We start from the raw sequence: 16966 nt of genomic DNA on the forward strand, positions 1-16966 counted from the left end.
AATTTTCAAGGTTTTGTAAATGCTAATTCCTAACTATATATGGTCTATAACCTATGGTTTTTTCAGTGAATATATATATATATATATATATATTCACTGAAAAAACCATAGGTTATAGACCATATATAGTTAGGAATTAGCATTTAAAAAACCTTATTTTACTCACACAAAACCATTGAAATTCCATATATAGTTAGTTGCACTAACTATATATTGCGCACCCGCAATCCACTGCTGATGATGTCACATATTACATCATTCATGACATGGTCAGTGACATCACTGATGACATCACTGATGACATCTCAAATGACATCACTGATGACATCACTGATGACATCTCATTTGACATCAATGACCACATCACTGATGATATCATTCATGTGACAATACAATGCATCTCCTCACATTTTAATATAACCTCTGTTTCACCCAGTGTTAAAAACAGAGTATAATTTTTGAAACCATTGACACACCAATACTAGTTACTACATACGTACTCACTGATTCCTACGTCTACACACACATTCACTCATTCACCCATACAATCATTCATACATACAATCACTCATGTTTACAACACAATCATATGCACTCATACACCTATACAGACACTCACACTCTGCCACTCATCCATGGAGTTACTCACACACCTAGTCAGTCCTGTAAAGAATCAATCACACTTCCATTTTCTACTCTATACAGTTAAACATAGAGCACCTTACGTTTTCAACCATATACTAACACATACTTACTCTCTTATACAATCATTGATACAAGTACACATTGATCTGTACAGAGTCACACACCTCCCATCCAGCCACACACACACTCAGTCTCCCATGCAAATACTTGGGCAATCAATCAATAACCCATATAGTTACTCATATAGCTACTGATCAACACATGCAGCAGTTTACAGAACAACAGACATAATGATGCACAAATTAAGACAGTTTAGTCACTAACCCATGCACTCAGTGAGACACATTTAATCACTCACTCATACATTCAGTCATGCACCTACTAAATCCTTCGTCCAGACACTTATACATCCACTCATTCTTCAATATGTAAGACATATTTTAACTTTACAGAAACATAGTCACTGGATGTTGTCATCAGTGATGTCATCAGTGATGTCATTTGAGATGTCATCAGTGATGTCATCAGTGATGTCACTGACCATGTCATGAATGATGTAATATGTGACATCATCAGCAGTGGATTGCGGGTGCGCAATATATAGTTAGTGCAACTAACTATATATGGAATTTCAATGGTTTTGTGTGAGTAAAATAAGGTTTTTTAAATGCTAATTCCTAACTATATATGGTCTATAACCTATGGTTTTTTCAGTGAATTTTCAAGGTTTTGTAAATGCTAATTCCTAACTATATATGGTCTATAACCTATGGTTTTTTCAGTGAATTTCAATGGTTTTTTAATAGCAAATATCATAAGCTGTCGAATGTCAAGTACGTGGTAAGAATTTTTTTTTTCGTGTTTATGCACACTGATCTGCTTTGATTGCTGCCCCCCACCCCTCATTTCTATTAGGAGTACTCTCTCTTTGCAGATAGTGAAGGGTAGTTAACGCAGCCCTTTCCCCCTTTGTAATCCGTCGTGCCTGCTTCTCTCTCCATTTGATTGATTGTTCTCTTTGGTTCATTCTCTATTTACAAACAAGCACAGAGTCGCAATACTCTGTTTAGTCTTTGCAGATAGCGAAAAATCGTGTAAAAAAACAAAAGGAATCGAGCAAAATCAGTAGGCCACTAATGGGATCTCTTTTGACCTCGCTAAAATAGAAACATTAGGAACAACCTGTTGAAAATAGCAATGCGTATGTATATAAGCGGCGTTCATTTGTGTTCACAGTACCCCTTGTTGATTGTTTCAATCGAGCATTGAATTGTTCGAAGTTAATTCTCTTAACGATCTTCTCTACCTGCAAACGAGGAAGAATAGGAATATTCTATCTCCCTTTGCAGATAGTGAAGGGTAGGTAACGCAAGCCTTTAACACGTCGTACCTATTTCATTCCTCATTGATTGATTGATTGTCCGAACATTGACTGTTTGGGAATTAGTTCTTTTTGGAGGTATTCCCTGTTTGCAAATAAACGTAGGAAAATCTTTGCAAGTAGTGAAAGGGTACGTAATGCGGACCGTTCTCCCCCGTTGTAATCTGTCATGCCTATCTACTCCCCACTGATTGATGCACCTTTTTCACCCGGACCATTTACTAGAGATACGTCATCTGGCCCGACCAGAGAGCACCCCTAGTGAAAAGGACATATGCAATAATAACGAAGTGATCACTGTATCCTGTTAACAGAAACTTTACCATGAAACAACCTGGAAAGAAAAAAATAGGAAAACGAAAATCAGTAGGCCACTGATGAACATGAACTTTTATTAAACAACGAACAAAGAAACGATAACATAACGTAATGATAAAACCTATTAATGTCCTAGAAACAAGAAAACGTTAAAATATGCCAGTGGTGAGAGACCAGAAAAACAGTAAGAGAAACCAAATCACCCCTCGCTGTCCCACCGCCTGCCACGCCAAAAAAATCGATAGACTAGGGAAAATGCAAGTCAGTAGAACATCCACCCCCACTCTGGAAACTTCCAAGGTGGGGCAGGGTTCCGGCTACGCCCAGCCGGGAGCAGCCCATATAAGGCAGGTCCTGCTGCCACGCCTCGGCCAGGAGATCCTAACGTAGGGTGTAGCCGGAGGAGAGGCCGAGACCAGCGGGACCCGGCCAGGGGATTGCCTTTACAACGCTGAACAGTTGCAGGGGGGGGGAATGTCTCCTCGACCCTCCCCTCTCTCTCCCAGTCCGGCCGCGGTGGCCCTTGAGAGTTGCAGGTAGTCCCGCCACATGCTCTTCCGGTCCGACCACCAACGGTCGGGGGGCCGAGGCCGACGGGATCCGGCTGCAGCCGATAAACCAAGAAACCCGTTCATGGGGCCAGAGCCAGGGGCGTCCGGCCGACATCCACCGGAAGCCCGGCCCGAAGACGGACGGGACACTTCTTTCTTTTATAATGGCTGCGACAACACTGGAGGGGGATGTCTTGCACATGCCTCCGACCCCCCCCTCGTCCTCATCGCCTGGTCCGGCCATAACAAATCTCAAGCGAGACGCCGTGGGGTGCACTGGGAGGGAGAGACGGTGCGAACAGGCCTCTCCCGCCTCCCCAGGTGGAGGCTTCCCAGCTGCACCCTCAGCGCTCCAGGCGGTGGCATCCTAACAACTACAGTGCTGCACAGTTTCGGAACGACCTAGATAACGGTTCTTCCACTGTGGCCATGCTGCAACGTCTCGCCCGGCAGGGTGGAGCCCGTCCGCTCATGTGACCCCGCGATCGCCGGTAGCTGCCGAACTCTCAAAATGGCGGTCGACCTGGCAAGAGCGGGCCCAACATAAAGAAATGGCCCGGTCACTGGTTGACTCCACCACCGTAGTCCTCCACGACCTTGAAGATTCTAGAGGAGCCGCGGGAGTCTCCGACCCCCGATGGGGAATGACTGCCATGATCGCCCGTGGAGTGACGAAACTGTATCCGCGGGACGTCGGCGCTCCCATGCTGGCGCCAGCCTCACTTTGAATTACTACAATCCTGCAGACCTTACTTCCGGTGAAAGCACAGTGTGACCCGGTAGGAAAAATTATTGCACCCCCTCCCCTTTTTGACTGATAGTTCAAACCACCGATCCTTTCCTTTGCCCTTTTAACGGAACTTTGGACTGCCTCCCCCTCTTTTACATTTTCTAGAGAAAACAAAACATTAACCACTACATTAGCATAGCAGTTGACACCAGAACTGTTTTCAAATTGAAAACCAACAACATCTTCAACAGAATCCTTTTTGTTTCTGCTGTGACCCTGCTACAGCACAGGCATTGTCCCCAGCAGTAATTCTGCAATGCCGGTAAGAATAGCTGTGGTGCCTACTGGACTCACTCACCCCCGCGGCGCCCCACGCCGTTTTTTGCTGGGCGGCAACTTACTAGACATCACTTTCGTGCCATCTAGATTTCAGCGCGTTCTGCTGCCTTGGAACTATTCGCACAACAGACCGCTACTGACAAGAATATTTCATTATTGGTGCTGTCAATTTCAATAAATCTATTGGATAATTAAAAAGAAATTGCCACGGTCTCTTCGTTGTTTAAATGTTTTTACTGTTTTTGTTTTGTTGTATATATTTATATGTTATTAAAGTTTTATATTCCTACTACTTTGTTGGAGTGCTATATATTTTTAATGTGACACATAATTGTAAAAACTTTGATGTACAAAGAGTCATTCCTGGAATCTTCCGCTTCAGGCTCGGTCCCCTCCCCAATCACAATACAGGATGGTTTTCAGATAGTAGGAACGCGTGTGCTGTGACGGATCACATCGGGTGTGGGCCTTGATCTACTATAACTCCTTTGAAGAGGGGTGATTCTTTACAGCTGGGGCCATAAACTACATCTGCAGGGCTAGCTGATAGCCTAGGACCGGCCTGGACATTCGGACACAGAGGAAGAGGAGTGTCAGAGGGTGCGGTAGTGAATAGGGCGAAAGGGAGGTGTCGGGCGGGCACAGAGTGTGATTCTCAGGGAAGAGCAGCGCAGATGGGGGAAGGTTTATTGCCCATGCATAAGACAGAGAGCGGTGGTGACCAGTGCCTGGGGGAGATGCTTACGAGGGTGAGGAGCCATGCTACGAATCGACAGCGTGCAGAGAGTGGGTCTGGTCAAGACATCTAAAATGGCTGCCGTGCACGACAAAAGTGTGGCATTTCAAAAAAGGCAAGATGGCGCAGACAATGTTTTTCAACACTTCCTCATTTCCTTCGAATCGAACGTTAACAGACGTTGGGGCATATTACCAAAGTTAAGCGATATTTATCGCTAACGATGCTTACCAACCAATTTTTTACCACTAAGCATCGTCAGAAATTATCGAAGATAAACCTTACTATTATCAAGGTTTATCGCAAATGCGATAATAAACGGCCGCAATGCATGAATATCGCTAAAAAGTCAGCGATATTCATGCATTACCGAGCTAATACTCTTAGCCATGTTATCCACCTCCCATTGGATAACATGGCTAAGAACTGCTCAGGGCAGGTGTTACTTTTTGGAGATATTCGCGCTTAGCGCGAATATCTCCAAAAGTTGGTAATAGGAGATAGATATCTTGCATGTTGTAATGCAAGTTATTGTGGTATATGGAACTCATACCATAATCTCTCAGGAAAGCAGAAACTGATCCTTTTGGGACCGCCTAAAAAGGCCTAGGGGGTGAGGAGTACTCTACTTTGCCCCCTTTTCACGTTCCGAACTATTTTATTTTACTCTCTTCTGTAATTACACAAAATACCAGCGATAAGATGCATCGGAGACACACAGTGAGAGAAAGGAGGCCGGAGATGAAGAAGACATGTCAAATACACATTGGAGATAATATAGTGGCAGAAGGGAAGTAAATATGAGTAAACTTACCATGTAACATAAAAATGTTGCACTCTATACTATAAGTCTCATTTTATACTACAATCACTTCGCTACAACCTCATAAATTAAAAATAAAAATAAATAATGTCTCAAACAATTTTTGATTTCTAAATATAAATTTATTCTTCAGAATTTTCTAAATTTGAAACAACTAGTAACATGTCCTCATCAGTAATTTCCTCTTCAATCATCTCATCTGGAATCTCCTCATTAAAAGTCTGCAATGATGATTCTTGTAACTCTATGGTCTCCAAACACTCGATAAATTCGCCATCAAGAGATTGATCAAAAAAATCATTCAAGTCATCTCCTCCTTCTGACAATATTTCATTATTGGTGCTGTCCATTTCAATCAATGTAGTGGAATCATTCAAGTCATCTCCTCGTGACAATATTTCATTATTGGTGCTCTCAATTTCAATCAATGTAGTGGAATCATTCAAGTCATCTCCTCCTTGTGACAATATTTCATTATTGGTGCTGTCCATTTCAATCAATCTAATGGAATCATACAAGCCATCTCCTCCTTGTGACAATATTTCATTATTGGTGCTCTCAATTTCAATCAATGTAGTGGAATCATTCAAGTCATCTCCTTGTGACAATATTTCATTCTTGGTGCTGTCCATTTCAATCAATCTAATGGAATCATACAAGTCATGTCCTCCTTGTGACAATATTTCATTATTGGTGCTCTCAATTTCAATCAATGTAGTGGACAATTCAAAAGAAATTGCCACGGTCTCTTCATTGTGAGCCATTTTATTTTGAAATTGCTTGCTGTAAATTGCAGAAAAAAATAATCACTTTCATTTATCGTTTTTAGTAATACATAATATAAAACTAACTTCATCAAGTATTTAGTATAACAGAAGGACTGCAAATAAATAACAGAAAACATTTTTCAAATTATCTTCAAGTGTACAACATAGTTCCCCTTACAAATTAACAACTCACCTTTTTAAAAGTAGCAGAAGTGTTAGTACTGTGTAAATCAAACACCAGAAATTCACCACCAAAAATTCCTCACAAATGTACCTCAGACAGTAGTATCACAAAATGGCTGTGGTTTCCTCTCATTTGACATATATACATAACCAATTAACTTTCATCACACACAAATACAAAACCAAAGTAACATTTTAATTGGTTCTAAATTTCAACACTTTCAAATGTGTTTTCCCCATGCAATTTTCCATAGGACATTTACATACGTCTACAGCCTGAATGGCTGAACGGAATTACACCAAACTTGGCAAAATGGTACATCAAACCTAAGAGGTCAGGAATGATCTACTATGCCCCCTTATGGTCATTTCCCCCTTCGCTTTGGCCTCCTCTTGTCTCTCAATCCTACCGAGGGACAAGATGGCGGCCGCTACGGACTGTTTGGAATGTTGACAGACGCCGGAGAACCAATCAGCTTCGCAAAGCTCCGTAACGCGAAAAGTACGCGAAGCGGAGCGCTGTTACAGATATATATCTTTTTTTCAACGTTAATTTCTCAAAATCCACTGGAGCACATATATTGAGACCTAGCAAAGGCACATCGGGCTACCAGTCCCTAATATTTTGCCAAGTTTCGTGCAAATCCATTCAGCCGTTCGATTATTATTATTTTGTTTTTTTTTTGCCCCGCGGGGCCCTTTTAAAACCTCCACATCAAACCTAGGGGGTCAGCGAGGATCTACTATGCCCCCTTATAGTTATTTCCCCCTTTGTTTTGACCTCCTCTTGTCTCTCGATCCTACCGAGAGACAAGATGGCGGCCGCTACGGACTGTTTGGAATGTTGACAGACGCCGGAGAACCAATCAGCTTCGCTTCACAAAGCTCCGTTGCGCGAAAAGTCCGCGAACCAGAGCGCTAACCGGTCCGCTGTTACAGATATATATCTTTTTTTAAACGTTAATTTCTCAAAATCCACTGGAGCACATATATTGAGACCTACAAAAGGCACATCGGGCTACCAGTCCCTACAATTTTGCCAAGTTTCGTGCAAATCCATTCAGCCGTTCGGGCTAAAAGTGAGGCCAACCGCCCTATGGAAAACTCAATGTTAAAAACACGTTTTGGGACCCCCCTTTTTTCTCGGCCCCCACTGGACGAACCCCCCCCAAATTTTCAAGGGCTGCTCAGAAACAAAATGTGCCATTTTCCTGAAAATTTCAGCCGATTCCGTCCACAAACGCCAAAGTTATTAGACATAGAATTTTCAAAAAACCCATAGAGAAAAAATCCTAACTATATATACCTACTGGCGACCGCCAGTAGGTAATATATATATTTTTTTTTTTCTCAGGAACTACTGGAGGGATTTACACCATTTAACCAAAAGGGTGATCTGCGTACCAGACCCTACCATTTTCCCAAATTTGGTGTAATTCCGTTCAGCGGTTCGGGCTGTAGCCGTGTCTAATCGTCCTATGGAAATTAACATGGGGAAAACACGATTTGGGACACCTCTTTTTTCTCGGCCCCCGCTTGACGAATCTTCCCAAGACTTTCAGCGAAGGAGCGGAGTGGAACGGGCCATCTTCTTTGAGAAATTCGCGAAGATTCAAAAACCGGCGCGAAAGTTATTCCCAATAGAATGTTGCGGATTTCCTACGGAAACTAGGTCCTAACTATAACTACCTTCTGGCGACCGCCAGTAGGTAATATATATATATATATAAATTCACTGAAAAAACCATAGGTTTCACACCAGTTATAGTTAGCTGAACATTTTACTCATACAAATATATTGACATTTCCACGTTACAGTTAGTTGGACTCACTATAACTCGCGCGCCCGCAATCCACTGCTGATGATGTCACATATTACATCATTCATGACATGGTCAGTAACGTCACTGATGACATCACTGATGACATCTCAAATGACATCACTGATGACATCACTGATGACATCTCAAATGACATCACAGATGACATCACTGATGACATCATCCAGTGAATGTGTGTTTCTAAAAAGAAAAAATATGTTATATATATTGAAGAATGAGTGGATGTATGAGTGTCTGGATGAAGGATTTAGTAGGTGCGTGACTGACTGTATGAGTGAGTGATTAAATGTGTCTTACTGAATGCATTGGTTGGTGACTAAACTGTATCAATGTGTGCATCAGTATGTCTGTTGTTGTGTAAGCTGCTGCATGTGTTGATCAGTAGCTATATGAATGGCTATATGGGTTATTGATTGGTTGTCCAAGTATTTGTATGTGAGGGTGAGTGTGTGTGTGGGTGGCTGGGAGGTGTGTGACTGTGCATAGATGTGTGAGCAGTTGATTCACTTGGTATATGGGTTCAAGAGTGCATGTGGAAAGAGCTGTATGGGTGGTTGACTGTCTGCATGGGTGTGTTGGTGAGTGAATGGCTATCTCAGTGCTCCATGTCCAAGTAAGTACATATGTAAAACACAGTGCATGTGAGAGTTGGCATATATAAATGACTATACATGAGAGCCTGTGATTGCGTAAGTGACTGTATGGATCAATGTGTACTTGTATCAGTGATTGTAAAAGAGAGTAAGTATGTGTTAGTATATGTTTGAATAAGTAAGGTTTAGTGTGTATAACTGTGTAGTTGAGGAAATGGGAGTGTGATTGATTCTTTGCATAACTGACTAGGTGTGTGAGTAACTCTATGGATGAGTGTCAGCGTGTGAGTGTCTGTATAGGTGTATGAGTAGATATGATAGTGTTCTATTGATGAGTGACTGTATGTATGAGTGATTGTATGGTGAATGAGTGGATGTGTGTGTAGACCTAGAAATCAGTGAGTGCGTATGTAGTTACTGGTATTGGTGTGTCAATAATTTCAGGAATGGTAGTTTGTATTTAACACTGGGTGTATCAAAGGTTAGATTAGAGTGTGAGGAGGTGCATCGTATTATCACATGGAGGATGTCATCAATGATGTCATCAGTGATGTCATTTGAGATGTCATCAGTGATGTCATCAGTGATGTCACTAACCATGTCATGAATGATGTAATATGTGACACCATCAGCAGTGGATTGCAGGCGCGCGGTAGTTATAGTGAGTCCAACTAACTATAACGTGGGAATTTCTAATGGTTTTGTATGAGTAAAATTTTCAGCTAACTATAACTGGTGTGAAACCTATCGTTTTTTCAGTGAATTTGAAAGGTTATTTACATGTTAATTCCTAACTATAACGAGTGTGACACCTATGTTTTTTTAGTGAATTTCAAAGGTTTTTTAAATGCTAATTCCTAACTATAACGATTGTGAAACCTATGTTTTTTTTAGTGAATTTCAAAGGTTTTTTAAAAGCTAATTCCTAACTATAACGTATGTGAAACCTATGTTTTTTTCAGTGAATTTCATAGTTTTTTTTAAAAGCTAATTCCTTTGTATATCGACTTTGTAACCTACGATTTTTTTTATTAGCTGTTTTTTATAACTATTAATTATATATATATTTTTTTTTTAATTATTTGTTCAATGTATATATTTTTTTAAATAATTTTTTCCAGGTGCGCTCAGGGTGCGTGCACCGGTAAGCTTACCCGTATCATTTTGTCTTGGAGCGCTCAGGGTGCACGCAGCGGTTAGCTCTCCCGAGAGCGCATCGTGAGCACTATTTATGCGTTCGTAAGAAAAAATATGTATGAAAAGTAAATAATAATGCAAGACATTCAGTACCATACTTATAAAAGCAGTATTTTTGATTTACGAAATGAAAATGATTTTGCATTTCCGTAAAGCTACCAAAACGTCACTCAGGCGCACCGCGTAAGCGCCCCCCGGAAGCGCCTACGTTCGTGCCGCGAAAGCGCCCCCGGAAGCGCTCCGGTGCGCGTAGCGTAAGCGTGTCAAGTCATGTGACCTTAAAATAACACTTTTCATTCATTGCTAACAGTTTTTTTTACAAATAATGAAATCCTCACCCATTTCCTTCACTTCTTCTTTCACTTTTGTGACTGCAAGACCTATCTTTTTCCTGCTTAATCTTTTTTGGATTATCATGGCTGCTAGACCCTCCAGTAGCAGTGAGGACTCAGATGGATTTTTAGATGAAGAGGCTCCTCAGCCTAGAGTTAAGGAGCATTTTATATGGAATTTTTTTTCCATACCTGCAGACAAAAAAAAAGTAAATGCTCCAAAGGTGGAGTGTCGAATTTGTCACACTGTCCTGTCACAGGGTGACCCTACCAGAAAATATTCATTTGGAAATTCGACCATGATTCGGCATGTCCAGAGGAGGCACCCTCAGAATTATGCCCGGGAGAGTGTCAGGGCTCTGGCACGAGAGGCTCCAGGGGATGGTGCTTCTACATCAACTGGAGGAGCAACTGCATCGGTGAGGGGGCGACCAGAACAGCTGATCCCAAATATTCAGCCTGTTTTTAATGAGGCCACAATCAAATGCAAACATTGTGATGCTCTACTTTGTTACGGGGAACAAAGTATTTTGAACATTGTTCGAGCTTTAGAGAACCACCGCTGCCGTCCTCAGCCCTAATTTTGATTATTTTTTTTTTGCTCCTGTTGAGCAGTTTGCCATTCCCTGTTTTTGTTTTTGTTGAAAAAAAGGAAAAAAGGTGAAAAAAAAGTTCTTTTTAGAACTACCTCCAATTCTCAAAAACGAGCTTTATTCTTAAAAAAAAGAAAAAGAGTAACTGAAGTGGAGTGCAGTGAGAGAGGAGAGGAAAATGAGTGAGAAAGCAAAGAAAGGAACAAGAGGGGAAGGGAAGTGAAGTAGGGGGACTGACAGAAGGTGAGTGTGGGGAAGGAGAGTGAGGAGTAGGAGAGTGAACATGGGGAATGAGGATAAGTGAAGAAAATGTAGTAAAGGAACGAGCGTGTGGAAGGGTAAGAAAAGAGCAGTGATGTTATTGGAAAGAGTGGATATACAGACTGGATAAAGACAAGAGAGTGTGAGACAAGGTGACTAAGGGAGTGAAGAGACAGAGAAAGTGAAAGAAAAAGTGAGAGTAGAAGACTGAGGGCCTCATTTATGAGGCCATGCGTCACTTTTACGCTGCCGGTGCGTCACTTTTTGTGAGGCACCAGTTTTGTAAAAAATGCACCTTGTTGAGTCATATTTATAAAGTGACGCATCTAGGTAGATGTGTCACTTTATAAACCCCTGCGCCACATTATACCTGCGCCAGGTGTAATGTATGCAAAGGGGGCGTATTGACACAAGGAAGGGTCGTAGAAGTGATGCAGTGAAATCTATGAGATTTCACTGCGTCACTTTTAGGACGCTGTTGCGTCAAAATCTTGCGCCTGCCTCACAGCAGGCGTAAGACTGACACAGGCCCTTTCACATGGGGCTGGCCCCATGAGAAAGGATGCATTGCTGGAGTTGTGTCACTTTTGTGACACACTCTAGCAATGCGTCACTTTTGCGCTTACAGATACGTCAGAAATACTGACGTATCTGTAATTCCTTGCGACATGATGCGTCATACATTAAATATGACGCATCAGGAATGTCGCAAGGAGAGCGCACTGAGAAGTCATGCATCGCTGCTTTCACGCAGCGATGCGTCATTTCTCATAAATGAGGCCCTGAGTAAGAGAGGAAAGAAACATAAGTGAGGGAGTGTGGCTGTGTTATAGGGAGTGAGTGTGATAGAAGAGGAGTGACAGACTAAGGGGTCAGAGAGAATGAGGCTAACAGAGAAAGAATGAGGGAAGGGGAGTGTTGAAGTAAGAGGACAGAGGGAGTAAGAGAAGGAATTAGTGAAGTGGAGTAAGGACAGTAAGGGAAGGGAAAATAGTGAAAGAGCAAAGGATGGGAAGAGAGAGGAAGAAAATTAAAGGAGAAGGTCTGAAAGAAGGTCTGGGAGTATGGCTCAGTTATAGAGAGTGAGCGTGATGGAAGAGGAGTGAGAGACTAAGAGGACGGAGAGAATGGGGGTAACAGAGAGAGAATGAGAGAAAGGGAGTGTAGAACTCAGAGGACAGAGGGAGTAAGATAAGGAGTTAGTAAAGTGGAATAAGAAAGTAAGGGAAGAGATAAGAGTGAAAGAGCAAAGGAAGGAAAGAGAGAGGAAGCAAACTAAAGGAGAAGGTCTGAAAGAAAGTGAGTATGGGAGTATGGCTGAGTTATAGGCAGTGAGCGTGACAGAAGAGGAGTGAGAGACTAAGGGGATGGAGAGAGTAAGGCTAACAGAAAGAGATTGAGGGAAGGGGAGTGTAGAAGTAAGAGGACAGAGAAAGAAAGAGAAGGAGTAAGTGAAGTGGAGTAAGGAGAGTAAAGGAAGGGAAAAGAGTAAAACAATGAAGTAAGAGAAGAGAGAGGAAAAAAGTAAAGGAGAAGGTCTGAAAGAAGGTGAATGTAAGAGAAGAGTGTCAAAAAGGGGAGTAAACGTGGGGATTCAGAATAAGTGAGGCAAGTGTAATAAGGGAACAGAGGTGTGGGAGCATGAAAGAAGAGTAGTGAAGTTAAGGAAAAGAGTATAGAGAAAATAAATGTTGTACATCAAACTTACCTTATATCTAATGTAAACTAAATTTCATATTTCCATTAAAATTTATATCTGTGAAAGATAAAAAAAGTTAGAGTATTTATAATATATATTTTATAATACAAGAGACAAAGTACGACATTAAAAGTCATAAAAGGTAATATGAGAGAATGCAGGGAGTAAGACAAACAGTGAGTAAAGGGCAGTAAGGTGAGTAAGGGAAGGAGAATGACTGAGAGAGCAAAGGAAGGGAAGAAAAGTGAAGCAAAGGGACTGGAAAAAGGTGAGTACGTGATGAAAGAAAGAAGAAGGGTAGTTAAAGATGATGATTGAGGATAACTGTATGAACTGAAGTAAGGGAACAAGGATGAGGGAGGGTGAGTACAGGAGAGTGAGGTTGATAAAAAAGGAAAATAAAAAGAGGATAAAAGCAAATGAGCTTGATACAAAGGAAGTGAAAGAGTGAGAACATAGAGGTAGTAAAAGGAAACACTGGCAGAAAGAAACTGAGTAAGAGAGCAAAGAAAGATAAGTAAGGGAGTGTGGATGAGTTTTAGGGAGTAAGGATGACAGAAGAGGAGTGAGAGAGTAAGAGGATTGAGAGACTGAAACTAAGACATAGGGAGTGAGGGAAAGGAATTGAGGATCTGAGAGGACAGACGAAGTGAGAGAAGGAGTGAGTGAAGTGTACTAAGGTGAGTGAGAGAAGGGAAATTATTGAGAAAACCAAGAAAGAAAACAAGGGGATGGGGAGTAAAGTAGAGTGACTGACAGCTGGAAAGTAGTGAATGGGAGAGAGGGAAAGGGCAGTGAAGTAATGGTTAATGAGAATAAGTGAGCAAAGTGGAATAAGGGAAGGGAGGTGAGGGAGTCTGAAAAAGGCCAGTGAGGGTGAGTTAAGAGGAGTATTAGAGGGTGAAAATAGGTAAGTGAGCATAAGAGAATGGGAAAATAATATATATTTATTAATAGCAAATACAAAATAATTTCAACAACATGTTATATGGTTTATTTTTGCTGTTCTCAGAATATATTGAATTTCGCTTAAAATAGTGACTTCAATAGTACTCATCATATAACAGCGGGCAAAAAAAACACAATCAAAATGATTGTGTTTAAAAAAAACATGAAAACTTTTCTAAAATAATGTAAAATTTTGAAAAAACATATCTAAACTCACTTTTGATCCATCCACTTTTCCACGAGGCCAAATAGTATATGGAAAGTCCTTTTCTTTGGAAAATTGTCCAGAGTATTCGTAATTTCTCATTTATCCAACTTTCTGAAAGAAAAGCTCCAACATCTTTTACATTATGAAACAAGAGTTTAATTTCCACCTCTAGCTTACTTTTTATAAATAATTTCTATAATACTCACAGCACACACTACATGATATACATATTCTATCTCTATGAGAACTACGGGGCATATTATCAAGGGGGTTTATCTCCGCTTTTTGGCTTTAAAAGCCAAGAAAGCGGAGATAAAATTATCTCCCTATTACCAAGCTGTCGCTAACACCAGTTAGCGACAGCTAATAGGAGATAGCGACCATCTTGGGCCCCGCTTTGCATGTCAGTGATATTTATCACTAATGACATGCAAAGTGGGCGTGCCAAGATGTTAGCGACTGGAAACAGTCGCTAACATCGCTATCTCCTATTACCAACTTTTGGAGATATTCGCGCTAAGCGCGAATATCTCCAAAAGCTAACACCTGCCCTGAGCAGTTCTTAGCCATGTTATCCAATGGGAGGTGGATAACATGGCTAAGAGCATTTGCTCGATAATGCATGAATATCGCTGACTTTTCAGCGATATTCATGCATTGCGGGAGGTTTTTATCGCATTTGCGATAAACCTTGCTAATAGCAAGGTTTATCTGCGATAAAAATCGCCGATGTGCGGCGATAATTTTTGTCTCTAAACAAGTTAGAGACAAAAATTATCGCTAGTTGTTGGTAATATACCCCTACATGTTTTTATCATCTTCATCACTCTCATTCAGAAAGTAATTTTGAAGAGCAAACTAAGTTATATTAACTGCTGCAATCTTTATAGGCCAATTACCGTCCCTAAAATTTCGGTTGTAAGAACACTAGGTAAGAATTTAGTAAGTCAGAAGGCAAGCGTTGGATTGAAAGTCAATTGAGTATCATTACAGAGCTTCCAGCCTTTGTGACATTTTAAATAACATGTGTAATGGCCTGATGTTGTTGAAGAACCATCATGGTAAATAATTGCTACAGTTGTAAAGGTTCTTCCTGCAATTGATAATTGAGAAGCCACAACATTTTTATTAATGTTGTCAATTTAGTACCATCAGGTCTACATCATTGGAACATTAAAATAACATACCTTCCATATCTTCTTAAAAATAAAGTTGATAGCATTTCAGATTTACATTGAGTACAGACCATGTTTTGATTTGCTGCTCTAACTAGATTAATAAAAGACACTGATTTGCAGTCGGGTAAAGTCAAATATATAAATCTTTCAGTGTCTACTGTAGTACTACTTGAAAAGGAGCAATTGTCGCGGTCATGTTGCCATTTATAAGAAAGGCCAAAAAGATTTTCTACATCTACACCTTCATCTTGCAAAACAATAAGCATATACATTAGAAATTCCTGACAATCTTGTTGAATATTCTGTGTAAATTGATTTAGACCAGAACATATGTCTAAAACCTTTAGAATTTCAGAAAAACGTTATATTTTTTTTCTATCAATGCTACGTTTCTCAAATACAGAATTTAATAAACAACAAAGTGTTTGATCATGATTTTCAGCAATCTGTTCTTGTAGAGTTTGTAGAAAGAAAACAACATTAACCACAACATTAGCATAGCAGTTGACACCAGAACTATTTTCAAACTGAAATCCAACAACATCTTTAACTGAATCCATTTTGTTTCTGCTTACAATTACTGGTTCATCTACCTTTTTAGGTCTCGGCTAAGCGCGCGGAAGCGCGTTCTCGCCGAGAACCTTTCGTCGCCATGTCTGCTTTCCAGGAGACAATCCTGGCCGCGCGCATCTCCTTGGAGGCAATTTCAAACTGGCACGCGCACAAGTACGAGCGCTCAATTGACACACACACACACACACGATCGCCCATGCACGCACGCACCCACACATACAGAGAACCCGCCGTCGCATACACACACACGCGCGCACACACACACACACACACACACACACACAAGTGCACCAAGCGCCCCCCCCCAGATATCTCAGTTCTGCAGGACTATGATCAAAGTGCAAAGGAGCCGTTCAAAACCCAATCCACTCAACTCCTAATGAGATAGTAGAATCCCCATATCAGGGCTACAAACCTCTTGGGTAGGAGGGCACTGGGTAGGGGATCGAGCATTTTGGTTGGAGGAGAGGCCTCTACCTACCACCTTGCACCCAACGAGATACCATGCCACCTCGTCAGTAAGAAAGCTTGCCGCCCATAAAAACTCTGGAGTAAGTTGTTTTGTAGCTAGGAATGGTTATTTGACCATGAAAAAACCTGACGGATTTAGCTGCTGTACTCCAGAGTCAGCTTTTTACCCCATCATGCTGACTTGCTTGATGTAATGGCAAACTCTATTCCTAAGTTTATATTATTTCAAAATGTATTTCACCGCATGGCGCTAAATATTCCAGCCCACAAAATATAATTGACATTTAACTCCTTTGTTTTTGTTTACACCGCACGTTTAGTATTATGAGGTATTTTTGCAATGTAGAGCTTGGCACTTTCCTGAACTGAGAAGCCTTTAGATTTCTTATGGTGTGGCTTCGAATGTAAATCTGAAAACAATTCCTTATATATTAGACTGATCATTTATTATATTTGTAATTCAGTGGAAATCAGACTTTATGGCTTTGCACCTGTAAGCAAGCGCACAAGTACGAGCGCGCAATTGACACACACACACACACGAGCGCCCATGCACGCACGCACCCACACATACAGAGAACCCACCCCGCCGTCGCATA

This window comes from Lissotriton helveticus, chromosome 3_2 (assembly GCF_964261635.1).
Source record: "Lissotriton helveticus chromosome 3_2, aLisHel1.1, whole genome shotgun sequence".
Lineage (NCBI taxonomy): Eukaryota > Metazoa > Chordata > Amphibia > Caudata > Salamandridae > Lissotriton > Lissotriton helveticus.